Source organism: Corvus cornix, chromosome 21 (assembly GCF_000738735.6).
Source record: "Corvus cornix cornix isolate S_Up_H32 chromosome 21, ASM73873v5, whole genome shotgun sequence".
In the NCBI taxonomy this organism is placed as follows: domain Eukaryota; kingdom Metazoa; phylum Chordata; class Aves; order Passeriformes; family Corvidae; genus Corvus; species Corvus cornix.
This window is the reverse complement of record NC_046350.1, coordinates 3596299-3621570: the sequence shown is the minus strand read 5'-3', so window position 1 is coordinate 3621570 and position 25272 is coordinate 3596299. Positions and strand designations below refer to the sequence as shown.

General features: G+C 46.5%; 1 protein-coding gene across 2 annotated transcripts in view; it reads left to right on the top strand.

The window, feature by feature from the left end:
* PRDM16 (PR/SET domain 16) overlaps positions 1–25272 on the top strand; it is a 290701-nt gene that overhangs the window by 147117 nt on the left and 118312 nt on the right. The window lies entirely within an intron of this gene.

Genomic DNA, 25272 nt, shown 5'->3' with positions numbered 1-25272 from the left:
GTAACAGTGACCAGATAAAATGTGTTCCACACTCAGCCCAGCTGCACAAATGTCCTCACTGGAGCTGGGAGGCAGCCTCAGCATGGCAAATTTGGGTAGCCAGGCTGCTGTTTGGGTTGGGGTTGCTCTCAGAAGCACTAAAATGAGATTTTGTTGGTTAACAGCTCTGCTAATTAAAGCGTTACAAGTCAGGTTTGATTAGAGCCTCTCAACAGCTGGAGCTTGTGTGTCCTCATGGAAATAAGGAGCTGGTTGTGACTCCTTTTATATGGAATTGTCTTACAAAGGATGTTCACAGTCCTGCTGATGAAGTTTTTGAATTCTCTGAGGTTGGACCTTGCCACAGCTGCCTTTGCTGCTCTTCCTTCGGGCGAGCGCCGATGCTGCTTCTCTGCTCTGAAAGATGAAAGGAATCCCTTGCTTCCCTCTGCCGAACAGAGGGAAATGCAATCCTTGCCAGGCTCCACAGTCAGGCTGGGAAAAGGGATTTAGACACTTGTCCAGTATGGCCTGTTCTGTTCTTACCACGATAAAAAAGAAAAAAGCAGGTTTCATTTTCGAGGCTCCCAAGAGGAAACACCCTCTGAGCGCGCCGTGACCTCGCCAGGGACCTGTGGCACCAGGGCTGAACTTTTTACCTTGGGCACCTCCATAACTCATGGGGTGTCTGTCCCTGCCTCTGTGGGATCCTTTTGTCTGGACAGACGTGGTGACAAGGTGGCAGGTTCTTATTATCCCCCCACACTTCTCACAAGGACGGAGGGAATTCTCCAGGGCCCAGTTATTTCTTATTCAGTCTTTAATTATGATATCACAAATGAACTCTCCATCCCCACCTCCAGGATCTGCATTACCCCAAAGAGAGCAGGAGTTGTGTGAAACAGGGAAACACGAGACTGGCAGTTTTATATGCTCAATCCATGGGTTTATATTTAAACTTTGTGCTTTTATTTCAAGGGAGATTGTTACAAAAAACTGCAGGTCTTTGAAAAGTGCCGTGTCCTTAAATATTTCCCCGTGCAGCAGGTATAAAACTGGACAATTATGATATTTGACAAGGGGGGAAGGCCTGGCCTTCCACTTGTGTCTTTTAAATGCATTGTAGAGAAGCACTAGTGGGAGTTTATGAGGTGATAAATTTATTGAAGGATGGGCAGTAGGGTTTTACAGCTGGGGTAAAGGAGGTCAGAGCAGTAAGGTAAAGAGTTCAAGTCTAAACTTTATGGCTTGTGAAAAGACTACTGCGAGACAGCTTTTCAGTCAGGAGAAAATGAAAACTAAAGAATGAGAAATCACTCTGGACAATTTTTGTAGGATCTCTCAATTGTTTGGAAGTAGCACTCTGGCATTTGGCTCCGGTGGCACAAAACCCTCTTGGGAGCAGATTTCCTTTTCCAGCCTCTCTAAATCATTCAGTTGTCATATCCCTGAAGACACAATAGTTGAGATTTGACTCCAATTTATTCCTATTCCTTCAGAGATGAGTTGGTGGCAAATGTAACTGTAGTGGGTGGCCTGATTTAAACTGGGAGGGGAGGAAATCGGAGCTGCGGAGGCCATAATTTCAGTGCCTCCTTTGACTGCTGCATCACAGATTCAGAATTGGGCACTAACAAGGACTAGAAAGAGCAAAAAACAAAATCTGGGATGCAGAGAAAAATCCATAAAACCAGGAAAAAGCTGGGAAGGGAAGGTGATGGCAGTGAGAGGTGCAGGGAGACGTGCAGGAAGCAATCTCTGCTTAAAACTGATGCCAGAACTCTCTCTGCTATTAAGCTCCCAGGAAAAAAATGCTCTTTTACATAACTTCAATGAACTGAAAGGCAGTGAAAAGTCTGAAGATGCAGCACAGCAGAGCCTGTTATCTGGTAGAAAAAAACAGGCTCTTCTTTGGCTTGGAGCACAAAGAATAAGTATTTCCCACTATATCCAGTATTTTTCAGTTCGTGTTACTGTTATTTCTGCTGGGACCACTAACCCCACAAAGCTGATTTCTTTGTTAGAGGTGGTCTGACAGGAATAATTCATTGTCATTAAAGGAGCCATATCCAGGATCATTTTCCATATCTGTGCAGCTCCATGGACTGAAATTGGTGTATTCCTAACGAGCTTGTATCACCTTTGCTTGCTGATATTTAGTTTAATTCAGACAAATACACATGAGCTCCTCATCCTGTTGGTTTAATTTTAAATCACCAGTGGTGGAAGCAATACTAAAACAGGAGAGTCACTTATTTTGGTTATTTTAGTGACCTGAATGCAGACACTCAGAGACAAAACCATGAGTTATACCTGTGGGTTTATTGTCCCCTGCTCCCAAAAGTCTTTTTCCCAGCCCATGTCCCTGCACTCTGTTTATTTTCCTTAGAGAGCAGCTCAGTGTCCTCTCCCTCTGAATTTTCCAAGCTTCCCCACTGCATTTAATAAACGGAACAAACAGCTCGTTGTCATTGTCACCGTCCCCGTGTTCATTTTGCTTTAACTCTGAGCTGAAGGATTTCCCCTTCCTCCAGCAGGAAGCAAGGCCTGTGTCCATTACACGCCATATTTTTTTCCCCAAGTAGATGCATTTCTCTCCCCTCCAAGGGTCACTTTGGATGAGGGCTCCAGAATGCTGGGGAAGGATTCTCTGTGTGTGCAGAGCTCCCAGCCAAGCTCCCTGGGTCGGGTTGTTTTTCTGACCGTGGTGACAAGGGACCTCAGGGACTTCTCTCTTCAGTAGACTCTCTATTTAGTTTCTGTTTACTTAGAGGGAATAGCCTGAGGGGCTACTGGAGAGAAAACATCTGTGGGAGATAATCTATAGAGTTATCTATCTATCACTCTTGTCGACCCTGTCTCCCCTGAGAGCAAGCTGAGAGACTTGTAATAAAAAGGCATCGCTGAAGAGGCTTTAGGGACAAATAAAGAGACATGTTAAGGGCCAGCTGAAAAAGGATAGAAGACATTATTAAAGCTCAATAGCCGTCTTATCAAAATCCAATAGGATAGGCATTTGGCAAAAGGCTTTAAATTTATTCTTTGACTTTCTGGAGAGCTTGAATTTATCCATTAACAAGAATGTGCTGCGCGGGGAGCGGGAGATGCTATCGGCTTCAAAAGGGTTGGATTCAATCTGGCATTGTGCAAAACACAACAAAAACTGAAGACAAAACCAATTTCCCCCCCCTCCTTTTCTGGCCTCATTCCTACATTGCCAGATATTAGAAGCTGTAAATATAATGCTGATGAGGCTGCAAAATAAAAGCAATTTAAGCAGTTTATTCTGCACTCACAAATCACACTGATTTTTATTTTTTTTTAAATAAAGTTAATTTTAGAAAACTGGGTGTGATTAGAAATTCTGGTCCCTTAGAAAAGCATCAAGTAGCAACCAAGAAACCCAGGTATGAGGAAAGCTTTCCGCTCTAAAGCAAAAGTAAAACCCCAACGAGTGTTTTGCTGCTGCAGATGCGAGGTGGGATGGGGCCATAAATCTCCCCGGGTTTATTATTATATCCAAAATGCTACAGGTCACAGGAACCATCTGATACTTCAGGAGCACATTGTTCGCACAGGGATGATTGATTGATAATTATGATAATTTGCAAAATGATTATTTGGGTATTATGGCCGCGGCTCGTCCCGCCGGGTCGCTGTGAAGACATTTTCTATATCACGGGGCCGTCAGGAATGGCCTCTGGCAAGGAGGGATGTGGAGAGGTCTGGCCGGGCTCTCCCGGCGGGATCTGCGGGGCTGATGAATGATGACCCAGAGGAGTAAGAAATCAGACTTCAATAAGCAGTCAGGAAGGTAGTTAGGGACGAGCAAGGGAACTGTTCACTGTCTTTTGTGCAGCAATTACTGGGCAGGCCAAACCCCCCCAAGGCCTGAGCGGGGGCTGGCAGCGCATTGTGCACCCTGAGAGAGCAAAGCGGGGAGCTGAACCCGGCCTGCTCCAAGCTGCTGCCCTTGCAGCACAAATTGCACGTGCCTTTCTGCACTTAACGGGGATCTATCATCCCCAGCTCATGGAAGGTGTCCTACAACTCTCAGGGAAGATTTAAGCCCACAGTTTGCAAGGATTTTTCTTCATTTTCCTGTACGTTGGAGAATTGCCCCCCTCCATCCTCATCCTGGAGGAGAATTTACACAGAGCTGGGGGTTAAAGATGCTCCACAACCCCAGAGCAATCCCAGATATCAGAGCTAAAGCCCCGTTTCTCCGGGGCTGCTGCCTCACTGTTACTATTTCAGAAAGAGCTTTAATTTGCTTGTTTTATAGGTTGTATCTTTATGAAATAAAGGTATATTTAGCGGCCACAAACAGAGGCAGCTTTGAGTTGATTTTTATAATCTTTTCCTGAATAGACTTGCGTCATTCCAATAAGCCCTGGACAAAAGAGTGGACAGTTGTCTGAGAGTCTTTTTTATAACATTTCTCTCTTTCTATTGTTAGAGGGCTGGTAATAAAAGAACCAGGAGTCCATTAATTCAGTGAATGAACATATAGTAAAGTCAGTTCCCTCTTGAGAACAATAATGTTGCGGTCAGCTTAGGTTTCCATGGAAACTAAGTACTTCTAAGAAGTTTGCATCCTTGATTTTGCTGAAATGAAGCATGTAAAGTAAAAAAAAGGTGTAAAGCTGGCATGGAAAAGTCGGCAAAGGACCCGATGGTTAAATTATTTCGCAGGAATAACACTGTATGTTGAATTTCTGTGATACAGATGTTTGGGCTTGGTTGTTTAGCGAGTGTGGGTATGAGAAATGGCTCCACAAAGAGATCTCGGGGGGGGTTGAGCCCATAAATCAGGCCAAGTTAGGAGGACTTGCAGTGGTTAAGTTTGCTCTCTCCATATCTCCAGAATGCTGAGGCAGCCCCAGGCACACGCACGGCACAAGGTGGAACAGTGGCAGTCCCAGGGCTCCCACAACTCCAGGCTATGAAGTGGTTAATGCCAATCTCCCATTTCTCTGCAGCAAAGAATGTGGATTTTGGATACGACGTGAACGCCTCACGCAGTTTTAAATGAGATCTTTTTGTGAGAGAGTTGGTTCTTCTCCTCCTCCCTCCGGTGCAAACCCCGGAGCTGTGATGTCGAGCTGCTCTCCAGCACTGATTTATCACCTGCTGTCTGATTTCCCTGGATTGCTGGGGCTGAGGAGGTGTCCAAAATGTGCTGCACGCACAGCTCAGGTGACACACGGCTCCAGCGAGCAGCATCCTCGGGTAAAAGTGTCCCTGAACTCCAGGAGCAGACTTAGGAGAGGTCACCTTGTCCTCATGATGCATTTCAAGCCCAGACACACAGGCTTTGAGTTAGAAACTGCATTTTTGTGGAGATGAGGAGGCAGGAGGCTGCTCCCTTGGCAAAATAAATGATTTAGACTCCTTCCCTGTGAGGGTGGGGAGGCCCTGGCACAGGGTGCCCAGAGAAGCTGTGGCTGCCCCTGGATCCCTGGCAGTGTCCAAGGCCAGGTTGGACGGGGCTTGGAGCCACCTGGGGTGCTGGAAGGTGTCCCTGCCCGTGGCAGGGGGGGGAATGGGATGATCTTTAAGGTCCAACCCAAACCATTCCATGGTTCTGTGATCAGGGCACAAAGGAGACTCATTAAGACATTTTGCTGATTAACCACTTATGCTGATAACACATGCAAATTCGAGATTCATAAACTTTTTATAACCAAGAGCTTCCTAAAGAGTGTGAAACCCTCACGTGCCAGTCCCTGCTCCCTTTGCTTGGGGTTTGTGGGAACGCTCACAAACGCACATTGAGCAGTTCCAACACAAATTACCTGTTTAAACATAAAGTAAAGAGTTAAATTAACAGTTTTAACACTTCTCTCCCAATCCTCCTTTTCTCTCTGTGTCTGTGGAACTCATGTGAGTGCTCCCCTGCTCAAAGCCACGTGCACTGTCACACATGAAATGCCGACACTCGACATTCGTGTTTGCCCGCTCGCATCCGAAGAGTTTTTAATTGTCTGCACCCCTTGGAGCACAGGCTCCTTCTCCCTGCTAAGCCAGGTGAGGGGCTGGCATTTCCACCCCGCCAGTGAAACAATATTCTGGATGATTAGGAGGCATTACAGCCCCGGCTCAGTTTGAAAATGCCAGAATGCCCCAGAGATCCCCATGAATCTGCTGCCAGCCGGCCCCTGTCAGGGCTGAAGGCAGCACTGTCTGGAGCCCAAAATCAACTTCAGGAAGGTCATGTGAAAGAAAATCCTCAGTCATCAGGAAGCCCTTGGCCCCGTGGCCTTTCTGACATTTTCTGACAAACCTTAAATCACCAGAGTAGACAAAACATCACAAATTTTGGAATGATGGCCTGTGGGATTTCGGGGCTGTGTGGTAACTGGGAAGGTAACACCCCCCCCGCCTCCCCTCCCTCTGCTCTGCAATTCCTCCTCAGATCCTGAGCTGAGTGTGCCACGAGGTTTTGCTGGAATTAGGTCCTGGAATCAGGTCTGGATTTGGAGCCACCCCTGGGGTGGGGTGGGAGCTGATCCAGCAGCAGAGGCAGGACCTGCCCTGTGCCAGCTCCAGATCTTTACATGGAGCAGGGAATATCCCTCAGTGTGGGAGGAGGGATCCTGCTCCGGGGGGAATCAGGAGTCGGGATTTATTGGGTGGTCCCACACCTTAGAGAGGCCAGATGGTTCCGTGAGCATACCCTGGGATCCTGAGGGCTGTGCAGGATTGGGTTAATCCCATCATAAGGAGAATTTGGATCAGGCAGGAGCCTCTTGGAGCTCGCTGGATAAATGGGAAAACCTGGACAGCAGCTGGGGAGGGAGCAAAGGGGGTGTGGGGGTGAGTAACCACCAGCCTGACTTAAAGTTGGGTCCAGCCCCGATGGTGCTGCTGTAAAAATGAAAGCCAGTGGAAAATAATTAAATATAAATATACATAACATAACACAATCAGAAAATGCTTTTTGTTGCGTTTTTTATTTTTCTTTTTCATACCTTGCTCTAGAAATAAACCAAGGTTCTGCTGAGCAGTGAAGGTGGGACTGTTGTCGCACACACCTTGCAGGACCACAGTGTATTTTGATGTGTTTTGATTTTTAGATTCTACAAGATTTCTATGAGATAATAAAATATGTGTTCTGGGGGAAAAAAAAACCAAAACCAACCAAATTTATTTTTCATGGGACAGTTTGGGAAGAAAAATATAGAAAAGTAATCACAAGAAGTCAGCTCCTCTGTGATGTTCAGTGGTGCCTTCCCTCTGGAAGTTTCAGCATGGAAATTTCAGCAACGCTCTGTAAACATGCATATAAATATATAAAATATATATATATAATAGTAATAGTAGCAGCAGGAGGAGTCCAAATGAGGTGCTTCAATCCTTTCTTGGCTAACCCAAGCGATTCATTTGTTTTATTACTTTTTTCCCCTCCTTATTTTAGCCTGTAACATGGAATAGAGAGCAGAAACACCGAAAGCTGGGGAATAGATTAGAAACTCATTTATAAACTTCAGAGGAAGTTTTCCTCTTGCTCAACGCGGCCTTGCAAGTAACTGAAATTAAGAAATCTTCTGTCATGTGGAGGCATCCTCTCTGCTAATCTTCTGGAGTTAGCTGATTATTTTAGGGATTTGTTGCCATGAATTCTGGCCTTGGGCAGGGGAGGCGAGTTTGCTGCCCAGCGTTTTTCCAGCTCATTAATAACTGCTGCAGAGATAGCTCTGCACTGCTGCTGTCAGGACATCTCAGACCCTGCTCAGTGCAATAATTCCTTCTGTTCCAGAAGAAAAAAAAACACAAGGCCTGAAGGAACTGCTTCTCTGAATTTCCACTGGAATTTCAGTCTTAAGTTTCAGCTCCTCTCCCCCAGAGCGTTGGTTCTTCCTCACAGAAAGTCTGGGAAAACTCTGGAAATTTGTGTCAGTGCTGCTGCCTCAAGGTAGTTTTTAGGACAGTGCTGAATTCTTCTTTACTTAAGTATTCAATTTAAAAATGACTCAAGAGGAATTTTCATTTCTTGAATGTTTGCCCTTCCAATTACTTATATTTATAGGTAAAACCAGGAAAGTCTTGACTTGCATTGTTCATCTCTTCCCTTAATACCTGATTCCGTTTTTTCCCTCTTTCTGTAGCTCTGCCCAGAAATAAGCTGGACTTTTCTCCTGGTTATCTTGGCAAATCCAAGCAGTCTCTTGCTCAGCTCCTGCTGCCATGAAATGGAGATTAATCACTCTCCTTGTCACGGGAATCTTAAAAAAGGTGAATCCTGGAAAACTTCTGTGCTGAGGCCGGGGTTGCCACGTGAATCCATGCACAGGGAAACACAACCAGCTGGACACTCAGCTCTGTCTGGGCTTGGGATGCTCCCCACACTGACCTCATTCCTTTTTTCTGGCTGGGTGTCTCTTTTCCACCCAAATTCCTGTAGGAAACGGAGCTCTGGAGCAATCCTGGAGGTTATTTCCCTGGTTTCCTGCAATCCCAAGCAGGAAGGATGTGCAATTTTTCCTAGGGAGGCTGTGCTGTCCCCAAGTGAGATCCTTCCTCTCAGCTTTGTGTCTGCTGATGACTAGAACATGTCCTCGGAGCTCCAACGTCAATTTATTCCTGGCAGTTTATATTTGCCAGTCCTTTTGCCAACAAAAACTTGGAATTGGATTGGTGTCCCACCCTCCATTCCAGGTCTGCTGCTCACCATATGCTAGTTGGCTCTTTGCTCTGATGGCCTTTCCTGCAGACCCCAGAGCATCTCCTGCTAGAAATGGGTACAGACTGGGCACTCCCAGAGTAGGAAATGTGGGATTTAAATCATGCTCATTTTTCTGCTGCATCAGAGCTGTCCAACCATCCAGCAAATCCCATCCTCATCCAGGAGCTGGGTTGGCTTTAGGCAAAACACTTCATGTCCAGCTGGTGTTCACACAGCCCAATGATCCATTTGCTATTTAAAGCATTTAATTCCAAGAAAAGACACCACCAGGGTCAGTTGTGGCCATTTTAAATCGTATTATCCTGATAGCACGATTTTCTCCGAGGAAGGAAGTCAGAAAAATGAGATTTATTGTGTGACCCTGGTGTGTGTCCACATTACTGCTGAGCCCAGAGCAAGGCTTTGACCACTTGCAATATGAATATTTGTGTTCTGGTGACTTCGGAGTGCTACGGGGAAAAATGGCCATGAAAGCAGAATATTCTGAGATGATTTTCAATGGTCCTTTTTGCTCCATGATAGGAAGGTCAGCAAACGAGCTGCTGATGGATGTCAGGGTTTGCAGCCGTGTTTGGTTTGGAAACTCACTCTGAAGTCTGGATGCATCTCTGAAATCCATCAGAACCCCTTTGGTCTGAAAAATATCCATGAAAACCTTGCACATGCCTTTATTTTTTTTTTTTCTTTCATAGATTTCTTCTAATTCCTCAAACTAACTGGGCTGGAAATACCCAAGGAATAGATTTTCTTGTTGCATTTTCTCTGTCCTGTTTGGAATGCCAGGGAAAGCCTGGAAGTGTTGGAAGCTTGTGCACAGAAATGATGAGAAAAGAAACTAATGGAGTTTTTCTTTGAAAGTTCAGAAGTCCTTTAGAGCTGGAGAAGGTTTTGAGTGTATTTTGCTTCTTGCAGAGGAGTAGAATTCAAGAGAAAGGACTTTTTTTTAATATATCTACATGGATTTGGTGTCCACAAAGCACAACCACAAATTGATTGGCATAATGAGCAGATTTTAGGCTTTTAAGAGGGAGAGGGGATTTTCCAGCTGCCTCGCTCAGCTCTGTGGTAAAATTATTATTTAGCATCAGTCAGAAAACCTGCTGGACTCTGGGTAGGACACAAACTCTGCTGATCTCACTGACCTCCTGTATCTCTGCTGTTCCCTCAGTCTTGTTCTTCTTGTGCTCCTTTTCTGTGATGCTGAAATGTGTCAGGCTGGATTAAAACAGCTGTGTGTTTGGTGCCTCTCTCTCCCGTTTGAGGATAACCAAAGCTCTCTCTCTGTATTTACACAGTCAGGATTTACCTTTGTAGCAGCCCCATTCCCCCATCCCTGCGTTGTTTTCAGTCCCATAAAACAGCTCACCTGAGTTCTCTGTGCTTGCCCAGGGCTCCCCCCTTTCAAACATCAAATATTTGTTTGCTTTTTCTTTAAATATCAATGAATAACCATTTCCTTAAAAAAAAAAAAAAGAAAAAGAGTAAGAAAAAACTGCTGAGCATCTCAATTCACTGTTCTGCTGTTGTGAAACTACAAAGCTAACGTGGTGGCAGAGGGAAACCCTCTTTCAAAGGCACAGAAATCCTTGAAATAAATTAATTCCATCTGATTTTGTGTAAAATTTCTCCAAGACAAGGAGGTGTCATGCTGTAAAAGAAGCAGCTGAAATTCATACTCTGCATTATGGGTCGCTCATCTGTGTCACACATCTGTCAGAACAAGACCAGGAGGAACCAGCCTTGTAGCAAGAAAGGTTTGGGGTGGATGCTGAGAAAAACGAGAGCCTGGAATAGCTGAGAAGCCGAGCGGGCTCTCTGGGGAGGAGATCAAACACCTGCCACTGCAGGCTCTGAAGAGGCTCAGCCAAATACCTGCCAGGCTGGCCTGGATATCCACAATCCTGCATGAGAATGAGGGGGAGCCGGGATCACTTCCCCAGCTCCCTTGCAGGCACACGGGTTTTCATGGTGCTCCTAAGTTTATCTTGTTGATCAGTGTGAAAGGCGGCCGAGGAGGCAGGAGCCCCACTGTCCTTTCATTCCGCACGTGCAGCCCGGAGCGCACGGGATAAAAACGCGAGCTGGGGGCACGGAAGGCTTTTCTTCTCGTTTTAGACTCCTTTTGCTTCCCTTTCATGGTGCCTGGGAAGTGTCGTGCTCTTTGTGTTCAGTTTTCCTTATCAGCCGAATGTTTTTCTCCGTTTTCAAGTGGATTTGGTGCTCAGGAGAGCTGGCAAGTTGAGAGGAAGGTGATCTGAGGGGCTGAAAGTCCTGAAGTCCCACGTAGCTGAGTTTTCCAGCATGGAAACCAGTTGATCCAGATTCTAAAACGTGTGTTTATACACACCTGGATAAGAGGAAAGCAGAGGAAAAGGAAGGAAAGGAAGGAAGGAAAGGAAAGAAAGGGAGAAATGGAGAAAGAAAGAGAGAGGGAAAGAGGGAAAGAGGGAAAGAGGGAAAGAGGGAAAGAGGGAAAGAGGGAAAGAGGGAAAGAGGGAAAGAGGGAAAGAAAGAAAGAAAGAAAGAAAGAAAGAAAGAAAGAAAGAAAGAAAGAAAGAAAGAAAGAAAGAAAGAAAGAAAGAAAGAAAGAAAGAAAGAAGGAAAGAAAGAAGGAAAGAAAGAAAGAAAGAAAAGAAAGAAAGAAAGAAAGAAAGAAAGAAAGAAAGAAAGAAAGAAAGAAAGAAAGAAAGAAAGAAAGAAAGAAAGAAAGAAAGAAAGAAAGAAAGAAAGAAAGAAAGTAGAAGTCCTAGTACTTGGAACTGTAACCCAGAGTTCTGAATGAATAGATTAAGTTAAAACCAGGATGATAGAATATGTGATTGCAGCTGCAAGGGAATGCTGGAATGCTCAGTGCTTTCATAAAGAAGATTTAAGGTGTCGAAGCATTTTTGTGTTGGAGCGTGGCAGTTCTTTGTCCTTGCGGCTGACATTGCTGAGTTTCTATGTATCGTTGCACTGGGTGGAAACATCCTTTAACTGCCAGACAGCACTTACCGATAAGGCACCAATTAATAACGTTGATTTGAAAAGCCCGAGAATAGGTGAGAAAGCAAAGTCCTTCGGTAAGTCATATTTGCACAGCATTAAGAGTCCCCTTTTACCTGGCCCAGCAAACACGGCGTCGGGAGCTCCGTGCCATTGAAAAGCTGAGAGACTCTAATGATACGTGCAACTGATAATTGCCACTCCTCGCTGCTCAGCGCCCACTTATCGTGCCTTTTGTACAGGCATACCTCTGCAACAGGCAGCTCCCGGCAGATGCGGCTCTCTTTCCTAAATACCGAGAGGGGGGGATTTTGATTTTGATTCTGATTTTCCCCTGCTAAATCGACCTGTTTTATCAAAGAGGTGAATGTCGGGGAGGAATCAGCATTTCCTTCAAAGTTGGTGGCCCTCGAATGGAAGGCTTTGCGTTGGGTCTGGGAGTGCAAACAACCCCCTCTTGTTTGCTCAGCTGATGCCACACTCGTCCCTCAGCGCCGGCAGGACAAGGCCAGCACTGGTTCTGATGGAAACAAAAAGCCATTAAACCCCGCGGCAAACGCGAAAGCAACTCGCTGAGGGAATCACAGATGATTCCACACAGCCACTTGTGGGCTTTGGTGAGAATCCAGCCCGGCCCAGGCAGCTGGGACACGGAAGGTGTGAGGTGGGGACACATCTTGAGCAGAGCAGTTGCCGGCAGCCGGGCACGGAATGCGCTCCATCATCTCTATCTTTGTATGTTCCTGTGCTCTTAAAAAGCCATAGAAATGGAATTAATTAGAAGTAGATGAAGCTGTTTGATTAAAGGGCTTATTTGTTGCCCAGCCGTATGTGGAGGTATAGAAATGCAATTAGTTAGAGAGTGCCATTAGCAGTGTCAGGGACCAGAAGTAATAGAGCTTAACCCTCCCGGGAGGCTGCTGGGGCTGGGATCCCGGGCTGCAGCACCGGGCTAACACCACTACAACTGTTTTTCCCTCTTAACTCTTTCCGTGGAAAGATTCCCAGCAAGAGCCAGCCTGTTCAAACATACGCAGTGCCAGCTCTCCCCTCCCTGCACTCAGCAGGCTGGAAAACAAGAAGTTCGACAAAGAATTGCTTTTAAAATATGCAAAATGCATCAATTTGTCAGCTTTCAGAAATCCCTTGAGAGCGTGGCTGGGAGTGTCAGGCGGGTGAAGTGTGATCCTGCTGCAGCATCTGTCCGTGTACCAGTGACCTGCAGGGCTTTGGGGCGAGACGTGGTAAAACCCACGGGACGGAACAGGAGCCTTTCCCAAGCGACACATTCGGGAGCTGCACGGGGCTGCTGCAGTTTCACTTTATCAGGTGCTGCCTAAGTTCACCTCGATGGCATCAGAGTTTATCTGCCTGCTGGTCAGGCTGCACTTTGGACACCTCCGGGATCTCTTTAAATGAGTTTTGTGTGGTCTTAATGCTGTTACTCCTCGAGATCTGCTGGGTATGAGGAGAGGAACGTTGGCTGAGCCCTGACTTTTGAGGTTTCAGTCTTCCTGCCCAGCACTTTTTGCTGCTCTTTCATGGAAGTTGTAGTGACTTAAGTGCTGGAGTGTGAGTGCTCAGCCCCACCTTCAGCACGGCCAGCTCAGTAACGCGTCCACAGCCGCGGGATTCAAACATTTTCTAGGGAGAAACATCCACATATGGGATGCCCTTGGGTGAGAAAATGCTCCCCAGCATCAGCCAAGGTTGGGGTAAACGCACTGGAAACCACCCGAAATGTATCTGATGCATCTGTCCTTTCCCTTGAGAAAGTGCCGCTCTCCAGATGAAAAGAAATGCACTTCATATTTCAGCTGATAATGAGAAGTTAATAAAATCGGGATTTTGTGCAATGCAGGACCTCTGACATCTTAATCTTTATTAAAGAGACTTAAACTACCAGGAACTGCTGGTGCTGACTGGCACAGCCAGACTCGAGAAACACCAGGAGAGACTGGTCAAATGAACTGTTAAACAACTCTTCCTAATCCATCAGGAAGAAACAATAAGTGCTGGAAACATCTATTTACCATGCATCAATCACGCTTACCTAAGCAATTTCTAAGTAATTATACTTCTGTTATATAGTTCCTGAGATGACTGGTCTGAATGAGACGTTTGCCTTATTAAAACAAAACAAAAAATTCACTTTTCTTGACAAATCAAATGTTGTTTCACATTCTGTCACAGTAGTAATTTTTCTGGACATGATTTCTGCTAATTGTTGTGTTAAAATCCTGTCTGGAATTCAAATAGCTGCTTTTCCCTTTTAAAAACTTGACAAAAGGCGGGGTTTAAAATTTTGTAAGTGGTAGAGATTTTGTCTGTCGAGTTCTGCAAAGTCAGTAAAAAAGGTATTTGGACCAGCTCACCGAGATGTGACCCATGGGAAGGGAATTTTGGGGACAGGGAGAATAAAACTGATCTTTGTTGCAGTGAAAGCCAAGTGCCTTTTTCCTTATTTATTTCTATTTCTGCCTGCTTTTACCCCAAGCCACCCCTGCAGGCAGGGATGGAGGCTCTGGTGGTCTCCAGGACACACCAAGCTGTGAACAACCATCTCGTTCCTATTCTGAAGATTTTGCTTGTATTTTTCCTGGCCGACAGAGCATTCCAGGCTGATGGATCAATTAATGGAGAGAAGTTTCTGTACATTTTATGCAGCCATGTAAATGCAGTGCCTTGTGTCTTGTTGACCTTTGATGTTTGAACATCACGGAGTTATAAAAACAGATATAAATATGTGTGTGTTTTACAGACCCATCATTGTGTGGGGCTTTGAAATGTCGTTTTCTAATCCACTCAGAGGAAGGGGAGGGATGGAGTCTTTGTCAGTATCCAAGCAATTAGGATAATTAAAAAAGAAAGCTTATTGGGTAAACATGCTCTTAGATTGTGACCTCTTAATTAATGGACTACAGGGAGAAATTACAGCGGTGGCAAGATAATTAACACATGCATTTAAAAAGAACTATTAGACAAGGGTATTATAGGATAGTAAGACACAGATTTGAATCACCGAAGGACTCTGGAGGTGAACAAACACGGTGGAACAAGACAAGATTTGCATGTGTGAGTGCCCCAGCACACAAGAGGGACAGATTAGGATAACTTTGTTATCACACCCAGCGGCTCCTTTAGCACCACATTCCCCCAGCCAAGGGCTTTGAGTCCGGGCTGGGTTGTGTGGAGTCTCCCAGGAGCAGAATTCCACCATGGGATGTGTCCCCATTGCTGATAATTCTGCTTTTTGCAAGAGGGGTGTTGGAAACTTTGCTCCCCTTGGCAGGGACGTTGACGCCCATCAGGGAGCTGTCGCTCTGCTTCGTGGCACTCCTGGTTTGGTGGCTCTCGCTAGTCCTGACAACTCCAGTCAGTATTTTGGAAACTGGATTGGTCATTAACAAATAAAAAAATAAATGAATTTAGGAATCAGATTGTTTCCTTCTCAGAGTAGAGTTTGGGTCATGTCGGGTCCCAGTCAGTCTTCACCCCCACTGGGGATAGAGCTCTGAACAAGCCAGAATACCCAAAGCAGACATTTTTTGATTGTTTTGCCACTTTCTGTCACCAAAACTGTCTCATCCATGTCAGGTACAAAGCGGGGCAGGTTGTGAGGGGGGTTCTCAGGCTCTGGCTTTGTACACGAGCACCCAGATCAGTGTGAGCACTTACATGAGTGATGGTTATCAGTAATGTTATCAATAATTCACTGATGTAGGGTTTAGGTGCCTGAGCAGAGCAGCAGCATCCAGGCATCTTCCTCACCTGGGATCATTTCCCACCACCGCCTTTGGGGTTTTTTTCCATTTTTGAGAGAGAAGGGCATACTTAAAGCTCTGTGATCCCCAGACCTGCCTCTGCAATGGGGCTTTTATCTCTGCAGAGTGTGTTTCTGGGCTGGCTGCAGGATTTCCCCTCTCAGCAGTGCAGGGAAGCAAGGCTCACACCATCAGAGTCTCTCGTGGGTTGCTCAGTGTCTTGGGAAGGGTAGAAACACTTCACAGGCGTGTCCATGCTGATGGAATTGCCCATGGATCAAGCAAATCTTGCCCAAACTGGGGAGGAACTTTGGATGGGCTATGGAGGTGCTTGGTCTGGGTAGAAAAGATCTCAGGGTGCACACACTGTGCCATGGTTCTGGGCTCTCTAACCATGGAATCCCCTGAACTCTCATTTATCAAAAGAACCCACTGCAGAAAAGTCAAAACCCAAAATGATTCGTGCTTAAGGGATCAAAGCTCATGCCCCAAACGTGCACACGAGCCAAAGCTGGATGATTAGGTACAGTTTGAGGAACATGTGATTTGCATAAGTCCCCACTCCCCACAGCATCCCGGGGAACAAAGAGATGCTCTGCCAAGCCAACATTTCAGGGATCCCACCGAGCACTTACCCAAATCCCACCCACTTCTTGGTGAGTCTCAGCACTGCTGCTTTTGTCTGAATATAAATGTCCCTGCTCAGTGCGGTGTTCATCCTACCTGGGACATTAAGAGATGCATGTGGACTAAAAAAATATTGAAAAAAAAGCATTATGAACATTTGATTAGTGACTTGGGCCCCAAATTTTTAACTAATTGAGCACATTAAATGGTATGTCTGTGAAAGACTAATACAAGACACTTTTCAAAGCTTCTTTAATAAAAATTCTATTTGGGATTTGACCATAATGGCTATCCTTGCTTGCCAAAACATGACTTCTTAGCAGGTGACTTTCATCAAGTACATCTGAAATAGTACCTAAATGAATTAGCAATAAAATGGACTTAGGCCGAGCAGTAGGAGCCTCCATTAATCTTGGGTTAATCACTAAAGAGATGCCATTCACTTTTCTTAAGAAGTCACATTTTTCTCCCCTTGCTGGCGACCAGATTTCATAAAGTAACATATTTCTAATGAAAGGGCTCTGCTTGAATTAAAACCCTGAAGGTTTATGCAGATTTTAGTTTTGATTACTGCTGGCATGGGCTCTTAGCAGACTCCGGAAGGTAGGGCCGCAGTGAAAGAGTCCCAGCATGCAGTTCATAATATTCTTTGAAATAAAATAGTGCACTTGTACTTAGTGGCTTTAATCAGCTCTGACTTTTGATAGTCAAACAATAGCTAATTACAGTAACACCTGCCTTCTAAGTCATGTCATGTAGGTTATTGCCAACAAGAGACCTTGTATCTTAGCTGCGTGATTATTATAGAGTCTAAAACCTATCTGTTCAAAAAAGAGGGGGAGAAGAGCGGAGTTTGGTGGCCATTATCCCTCTCTTTATTGTCTGAGGCATTTCTGGCTTTTCTGGTGGTGGTTTGCTGCGTTTGAAAGGCAGAGAGTTGGTGTTTATGGCTGGGTTAGAGATGGGAGTCTCGGGGAAAAGGATACGATTCGCAGCCCTGGCTTTTCCGTGCAGTAACGGGAGATAACGCTGGGTGTGTGCGGCCCCAAACCCATCTGAATGTGTCTCGATTTTCAGTGCAACACAAAATTTGAAATATGTTGTGAGCTGGTTGTATCATCGGATCTCTGGCGGGCAGCCACGGAGCAGAATTTTATTTTGCTGTCATTAAATGCACTGGTACGGGAAGGGGAACAAAGGGCCATTTATTCCAACCTTCATCAGTTCTGGGAGGCTTTCATAAAATAAAAATACCCAGCTAAGAACCCAATTTTGAAATGACAGACCATGATTCTGGAAAGAAATCCACACTTTTCCCCAAAAAATATCTGCCTCTGTTGTGAGGAATTGAGTCGGACGAGTTTCCCTGTCGGGTGGAAGCCATAAATTATTGTCTCATTGAAGACTCTTTTCTCATTAATTTTGCCAGCAAATAAGGCTTCGTTTTCACAAACTCAGTGAAGTGAATAATATCAGATGTTTGCCAGAGGGTTCCCAGGAGCCACAGCTCCGTGTGTCGATCCTGGAGGGATGCTCCCCGCTCCAGACCAAGAGGATAACGGGACAGATTCGGCTCCAGTTCTGCCAGATCAGGGCTCAGAACTGCGGGAGCAGGGAAATGAAAAGGCTTTAATGATCAGAGCATTCAGAGAAATCCTGGGAGTGGAAAAGGGACCAAATGGAGCCATCCTCGGATCTTGTTTTACAGGGTGTGTTTTATGGGCATGTTTTAGAAAAGTGTCTCGGGTGGGTGACACCCAGGCAGGGTTCCACTGCTCTTCCTCCATGATTTTGAAGGCAAATCCATTGAATTCTGGGAAGAGTATAATTCTCAGATAGCTCTGCTCTGGCTGACAATAGAATCCCTCAAAATATTTTGGGATTTTGGCAGGATGTGGCGTATCTCTGCCCTGGGCTTTTCACCTGGAATCTTGCATTTCCTGCACCATAACCCATCAGATCTAAGTACCAAGGACGGCTGTAGGGGGGTTGAATTTCTCTTTACAATCAGACTGTGTGTTTAAAAAACCATTCCTTATGAGGAATTTGCGAGGGAATGTATTCAGGCTTACCTCAATGAGCAGGGAATTCATGTTAAAAGGACGTGTTGTAAACGCTGCTTCCCAAAACCACTCCTAAGTTCAGCCTTTAACTTGGCTTTTCCCCTCTAAGTTATTCTTTCTCACTCCATCATTTGTCACGTTAACCTCAAACTGTGTAGCGAGAAATCTTCTTTATATCAGTTACCATGTTTGCCATATCTGATCAGCGTGATTGATCATGGCCCCAGCCACAGGTTGGTAATAAGCTGTTTTGAGAGAGACACACATTTCCCCCAGGACAAAGCTGGCATGACAGCATTATAAACCAGCCATTTATCAAGCTGCTCCCAGGTGGTCACTGTCGGAGCACGGCTCGGCAGCCTGGGCTTCCACGGAGCTACGGGGGGATGGACCCGGGGCTGGTGGGCACCGTGCTGCAGCTCATGCAGGAGACAGTAACAAATGACACCGCGCTGCAGGCGGAATTGGGAGTGCAAATGTCACGCCTGGAGTCGGCCAAGTCCCTCCTCGGAGCTGCTCGGGGTGGCAGCGGGGCAAAACTGCCACGGGACTGCTCCATAGGCAATTCTGGGGGCTTTTGCTGTGCCCCAAGGGGAAGGGGGTCAGTGCTGCACAAAGTACAGATGGAGCAGACTCATCTTCATCACAGCTTTGCAGCCCAGGGCTTTACAGAGTCTGTGTTTGTGGGGAGGCTGGAGAGCATCTCCTTCCACAAGGAAGGGCTGAGGGAATTGGGAATGCTCAGCGTGGACAAGAGAAGGTTTGGGGTGACCCAAATGTGGTTGTCCAGTGCCTGAAGGAGAGGACAAGAAGGAAGGAGATGGAATTTTTACGAGGCCCTGAAGTGACGGGACAAGGGGGAATGGCTTTACACTGACAGAGGGGAAGTTCAGGGTGGATATATGGAAAAAATCCCTGTGAGGGTGGGCAGGCCCTGGCACAAGGTGCCCAGAGCAGCTGTGGCTGCCCCTGGATCCCTGGCAGTGTCCAAGGCCAGGCTGGATGGGGCTTGGAGCAGTGTGGGACAGTGGAAGGTGTCCCTGCCCATGGCAGGGGGTGGAACAAATTGGTCTTTAAGGTCCTTTCCAACCCAAACCAGTCTGTGATTCAGTAAGATTCATCTTCTGAAGAACTGAATAAGCTGTTACAAAACTTTTTTTTCTTTTACCCTCCCCTGTGTTGTGTTCCCCCCACCCTTCCCCCCTTTCCCCTGAATTTTGGTAAAGTGACTTTTATTTTACAGCTTAAGTGTGTAGTTATTCCCAGACTGCACAAACTGCAATTTTTAATCTTAATGATAGATTTAGTGACCACTGAAGTGTAAAATAAACTACTGTGGCCTAATCAATCAAATCTGCATAGTTGAGAGAAAGCACCTGTATGAGGCTTTTATATCAGAATGTCTGTAATGGTAATAGATGTTTATTAGCAACCATAAAGCTGTTTGAATTTAATATCTCTCTAAATAACACCAACAGCATTAAAACAAATCTCTGAAGCAAATGCAACTGCACCATAAATACCCCACAATGCAGGGTTTAAAAGCCATTACAAGAATCCTGTGAGATTCATGGCTTGTTCTGTGGCTTAGGACACTCAGCTGTGAGGGAGCAAACACTTCACATGTGGGAAAGAGCCCCTGGAATAAAGCATTGCCCAGGTATTTGGGAAGGGATAGATTTTGTATTTTGGCACAAAATGTTTTGTTAAATGCAACAGGCAGTGGAGGCTTCCACCAGGGCAGTGTTCACATCTGAAATGTCCCTAAAAAGAAATCAAATCCCATCAGCTTTCAGGCCAAGAACCTCCTCCTGGGCAGTGCTGAGGACTCCGAGGTGGTTTTGAAACACTGAAGAGGCTGCAAACACTCCAAACTTGTTCAAGTGCTCGTCCCTCGTAGTCAGAAGTGAACACAAAGTACCTCCCGAGCAGATTTTTAGGTTTCCTTGGCACTTCGATATCTGTGGAAAACAAACGTGTGGTTCTGAGAAAACTGTGTAAAACTAAAATCATGACCAGACCACCGAGGCCATGAATGCCCTGTCAAGGATTTAAAGAATATTCAGGTTTTGTGAATTTGAAACAGTTCAAGTTTTCTTCTGTTTAATCAAGAGTTCTTCTTCCCTCCCTTATTTACTGGAATGTTAAAAACATCCTTGGGGGTGGTTATAAGCTGGAGAATTCTCAGGGAATATGCTTTTAAATCCTGAAAATACGATTTTCACCGAGGGTGGCTGCTTGTGGACTGGGAAGTGTTTTAAAAAAATATGAGCCACTCTGGGAACTTTTGCTTGGCAGCTTTATGGGAGGATTGGGGTGAGAGGGAAGCTTTCCCATGGATCCACAGGCAGGGATGGGCTGCACTGGGAGGTGCTGGTCCTGCTGAGGTGCCTAAAGCCCTTCTCCTGGAGTATGGACACTGAAATCCACACTTTTATGGGATATGGAAGCAGATAAACCACAGTTCTGGGATCCTGATGCAGCCTGAGGTCGGGAGCCCCAAGAAGTGGTTGTTTTTTGGGTAACTGTGGTCAGATCAAAGCGGTTGGAAAGAACGGGAATATTCAGCTGGGGCACGTGGGGAAGAACAGGGACAGTGTTCCCCAGGTTTGCTCCCAAGGTCTGGGACTCCCACGGGGAACATTGGGGTGCTCTGTGCTCTGAAACAGCCAGCCCAGCCCCTCCTGGGGGATGCCACATCCCAGGATTGCCCAAAAGAAGTGAGGCCTGAGCGGGGATTTTTCCCAGCAGAGGAGGACAAAAGTCAAGTGAAGCTTCAGCCTGTTGCTTGGAGGGAGCAGGGAGAGGGCATCTGGTGCTGGAGGAGCATGGCTGAAATCTCATCTGTTTCTGAAAGGGCCTGGAGTGGCAAAGGGAATCCTCTGCAAGCATGGAAACGCAATTTCAGGAGTCATTTTTGAGGTGTTAAAAAGCCAGGTCAGGCTCTGCAGTGCTGGCACAGGGGGTGCTCCCACTGCCTGCTGACCTTCCTGGTGCAGCTGTCGCTTCCAGACACTGAGCTGCATCTCCAAGGAGTCGGGCAGGGGACTGTCTGTAATCCCTGGAGGTGGGCACTGTGGCAGGGAGGGCTTGGAACACCCCAGCTTCGTGTTTGTGCCCTCCCCTGAGCAGGAAACCCCCTGGTTCCGCTGGCACGGCTGGCACGGGGGAGCCGCAGACAGTTTGGGGAGGAGGTGAGAGACTGAGAGAGAAGCCTATCACCTACCAACCCCCAAAACAACTGTGAATGATCAAACTGAATGCTGCTTATCATTTGTAGGAAGTGCAGGGTTGATATGTGGCCTGTGGGAGGTGTTAGGAAGAAGAAGCTGCGTGGTTCGATCGCGAGCGACGGAACAGCTTTTCAGCAGCTAAATAAGGACTCTGCAACACCAGAATGGTTTCTGTTATAAGGAATCATTTCTTATTTCGCTATAAATTACAAAACACCAGCACCACCCTTCCAAAAAAACAAAAAAGTGGCTTGAGCAGGAACAATTGCAGGAGACAGCACAGGGGCTGCCCGGGTGCGATAACGAGCCCTGAGCTTGGCCGGGGAAGCGGAGGGGCAGCAGCCCCCCAGCACCAGGGATTTTCCTTTCCATCAGAGAGAAAAAAAGTTTCACAGAAGGCCAGAGAGGGTGGGATTGGATTGTAGAGGCCACAGACCAGAGAGAGTACCAGGAATTATTTCAGGGAATTAATGGAATGGTACTCAGGATTCATTCTGGGCTGGGCTGGGGAAGCCACCAGAAACTGTTCCGTGCCTGTTTCGTGTAACTGTTGAACTGCTCCTACAGGAGGTGTAAAGTTTTGCCCATTGTTTCCCACTGCTGTTGGTTTTGTGCCACCTTTGTCCTTGCAGTCACTGGAATTTTCTCTGCTCTCTGTTCAGGCTGTGAGTTCACCTTGAGATCCCTGGGAATCCCCCAGGTGTGAGCCCAGCTGTGGAACTGCATGTGAGGAGCTTGGGGAGCAAACAGCAAACCTGGCTCAGCTCTTCTCGAGCCCTCCTCATGCTCTTCCCTGTTTCTTTTATGTCTTGCTTCACTCTCAATTTAGGAATTCCTTGAAACAGGACTTGGTTCTCTTTGTCACTTGGCACGTCCTCCAAGGTGCCAATCCCTCCTGGATTTTCCTGGGTGCTCTGACAGTGTCCTCAGGGATGCTGGAGGAGCTTCTCACTGTTGCTTTGTGCGAGGCAGGTGTGAGGTGATGAGGACAGAAGCAAGGTGTTGTGGGGCTGTGAAGGGGTTCCAGTGGTTTTTGTGGAACTTTTCAGGGCTGTGAGCAGCTGGGTGCAGAGCTGCCACCATGGCTGCTGGTTTTCACTCTCTGCAGGATGAGAAAGGGGTGAGCTGAGCTCAAAAACTGTCGCAGACTTGTCTTGCACTGAGTGCAGCAGGATGAGGGAAATTAGGACAGAAAGAAATGGAGACACTCCATGTCCAGCCTTGCCTTAGGTGTGGAAAGATAATCCAGCTCTTGTGCATTGATCCCTGCCTTCTGAACGAAGCTTTAACAATATTTCCTGCTTTGTGCATCTTGTCCAGAAGCAAGAGACCAAAACTTGGCCATTTTCAAAGCTCCAATATTAAATTTTGGTGCAGGCTCACAGCTCAGACACAACTCTCCAATCTTGAATGTGTTACTCAATGAGAAGAATAACCACCTTGACTAATTATTCTCTTCTCCCAGCAATTAGTGACAGGATGAGAGGGAACAGCCTCAGGCTGGGCCAGGGGAGGCTCAGGTTGGACATCAGGAGGAATTTCTCCATGGAAAGGGTGGCCAGGCCTTGGAAAGGGCTGCCCAGGGAAGTTTGGAGTGCCCATCCCTGGAGGTGTCCAAGGAGAAGGCCTGGACACTCAGTGCTCTGGGCTGGGGACAAGGTGGGGATTGGTTGGACTGGATGGTCTTGGAGGTCTTTTCCAACCTCAGTGATCCTGTGATTCCGATTCTGTAATCAAAAATTCCTACTGTGCTTCGGGAAGGGGAGAGCTTCCGAAATTTGGGTCGAAATTTGGGATAGGCAGCCTGTGGTCCCAGGGATTTGGGACAAGCGTGTCCCAGCAGAGATTGTGGGGACACTTGAGCACCTCCATCATCTCAGTTCATCAGATTCATCTTCCACACAGGGGAAACTCGATTTTGTCTCTGGATGGGGTGGACTGGGAGCTCCTCAGCAGTGTCGTGCTGAAGCACCTTGTGTAAAGAGCCTGTACTCCACACAGGAGCAGGAATTATCCCTGAAATTCCCAAGTTTCACATGCGAGAGCAAGGTTGTGGTGCAGATCCACAGTGGAGGGCAGAGTCCCCTTAAAATGGTGGAACTCTCAATCCAAAGAACTTCTCCTATGAGTTTTGCTGGGAAATAAATGTCCTGTCCAACCACAGCACTCATTGGTCCAAACGAAATAATTTGTCTTTAAATTGTGTTATTTCTCCTTCTCCAAGCAGAGCCAAAGGCCTGAGTCTGCCTTCAGGATTAGCAGCCAGTACCATTTCAATCTATAAATGAAGCCCTTTCTGATTTGCAAATAAAAAGCATCTGAAACCACTAACCAGCTTGGCTTGAGTTTTTGTGCCTGTAAAAATGTCTGAACCATTTGTTTTTAGAATTTTCTAACTGGAAAACCTGCTCCTGCGAGCAAATATGGCCAAGTTTCGATTGGAAGATGAGAGGAGTTCAATTTTTGGATGAGAGGAGTTAAAAAATCTTCATGTTTGCAAGGAAACTCTGAGCACTTGGTGCTCTAGAAACAGCCACAGGTTAATTTTAGATAACCACCAATCCCTGTTGCTGCACCTGCATTAGGGACACGGAGTTAAAGGACTTGTTGTCCTTGGATCCAAAAATCCAGGTGCAGAATTGTGGCCCAAGCAGAGCAAGGAGGAGTTTTCCCATGGATTTCGGTGGGATTGGGATTGCTAATCCAGCACCTGTCTCAAGGGGAAGCATTTGCACAAGCACACACAGTGCTGACAAAACCACCACAGGACAGGGTGTTCTTCCCACATTTCTTTGGCTGTTTGCATGAGCAGCCACTGAAAACCACAAAAAATACTAACTGATAGCAGAGTCATTGCAGTTTGGTTGTAAATTACTCAGTGAAGAGCTGTAAAACCCCTGAGCATCAGCAGGTTCAGGTGAGCACTGGGATGGCCGTGTCTGTGTGAGAGGCTGGGCTGGCTCCAGGATGCTCCTCCTGCTTCCCAACTTTTCTCTACCCTGACCTACACGGGTGTTTCAGGAATATTTTCGTGCTCTCAGTTTCATAGCAAAAAAAGTGCAAAACTCAACCTTTTAAATGTGAAATTGGTTTGGGGCTGTGGTAGGAATTCAGGGCAACTCCTCTGAGTTGTGGGTTTCTTTGAGTCAGAAAAATTTAAGTCATCACCCCTTTGCTCAGGTCTGATTTCTTGATTTCTTAACTCCCAGTTTAATGATGGCTTCTGCTGCTGAAAGATGAACGTTGCTGTGCCAGGTAAAACAGTTGGAATGGCTGGAAAACCATTCCCAGCTGGGAATGTGCAGATCTGGGGCAGAAGATCATGGAATCATTTATTTTGGAATAGACCTCTGGGCTCATCCAGTCCATCGAGATGCACCAGGCTGCAGGAGGGCTCGGCCTGCATTTGCTTTTCCTTGTTACTTTATGAATTGAAAAGGGAAAAAAAAGATTGTAAGCAAACACAATTCTCCACTCTCAGTTTGTTTGTATTTTCCTGGTTCCAGGCTGCTCCTTCCACTCTTTCCTCAGCTGGTGCCTCACTTTGGCTGCTGTTTGTGTGCAGGGTGTTGCTGGAACCACGGGCTGGGGGAGGCTGTGGGGTTGTTCCCCCTCCAGCCCATTGCACCCTGTTTCTTCAGGAATACTTCAGAGTTCGTTGTCTTTTAACACTGTTTGAAATCGGTTTTGTTTGGTCTGAGCTGCCTTTGTGGAAGATTCCTGCTCCAGGAGGAGGTTTCCTTAATGGCTGTTTGAGGAGAGATCGGGGGAGATCAGTGACAGGGCAGGGTGAGGTGTTCTGCGGGCCTGGGGCATTTTGGTGTCACCTCTGGGCCCTATCCCCACCTGCCTCAGCCCCTCAGGAGGGAAAACCCTCGGAAGAGCATCCCTTGGGAGAGCATTCTTTGGGACAGCATCCCTTGGGAGAGCAT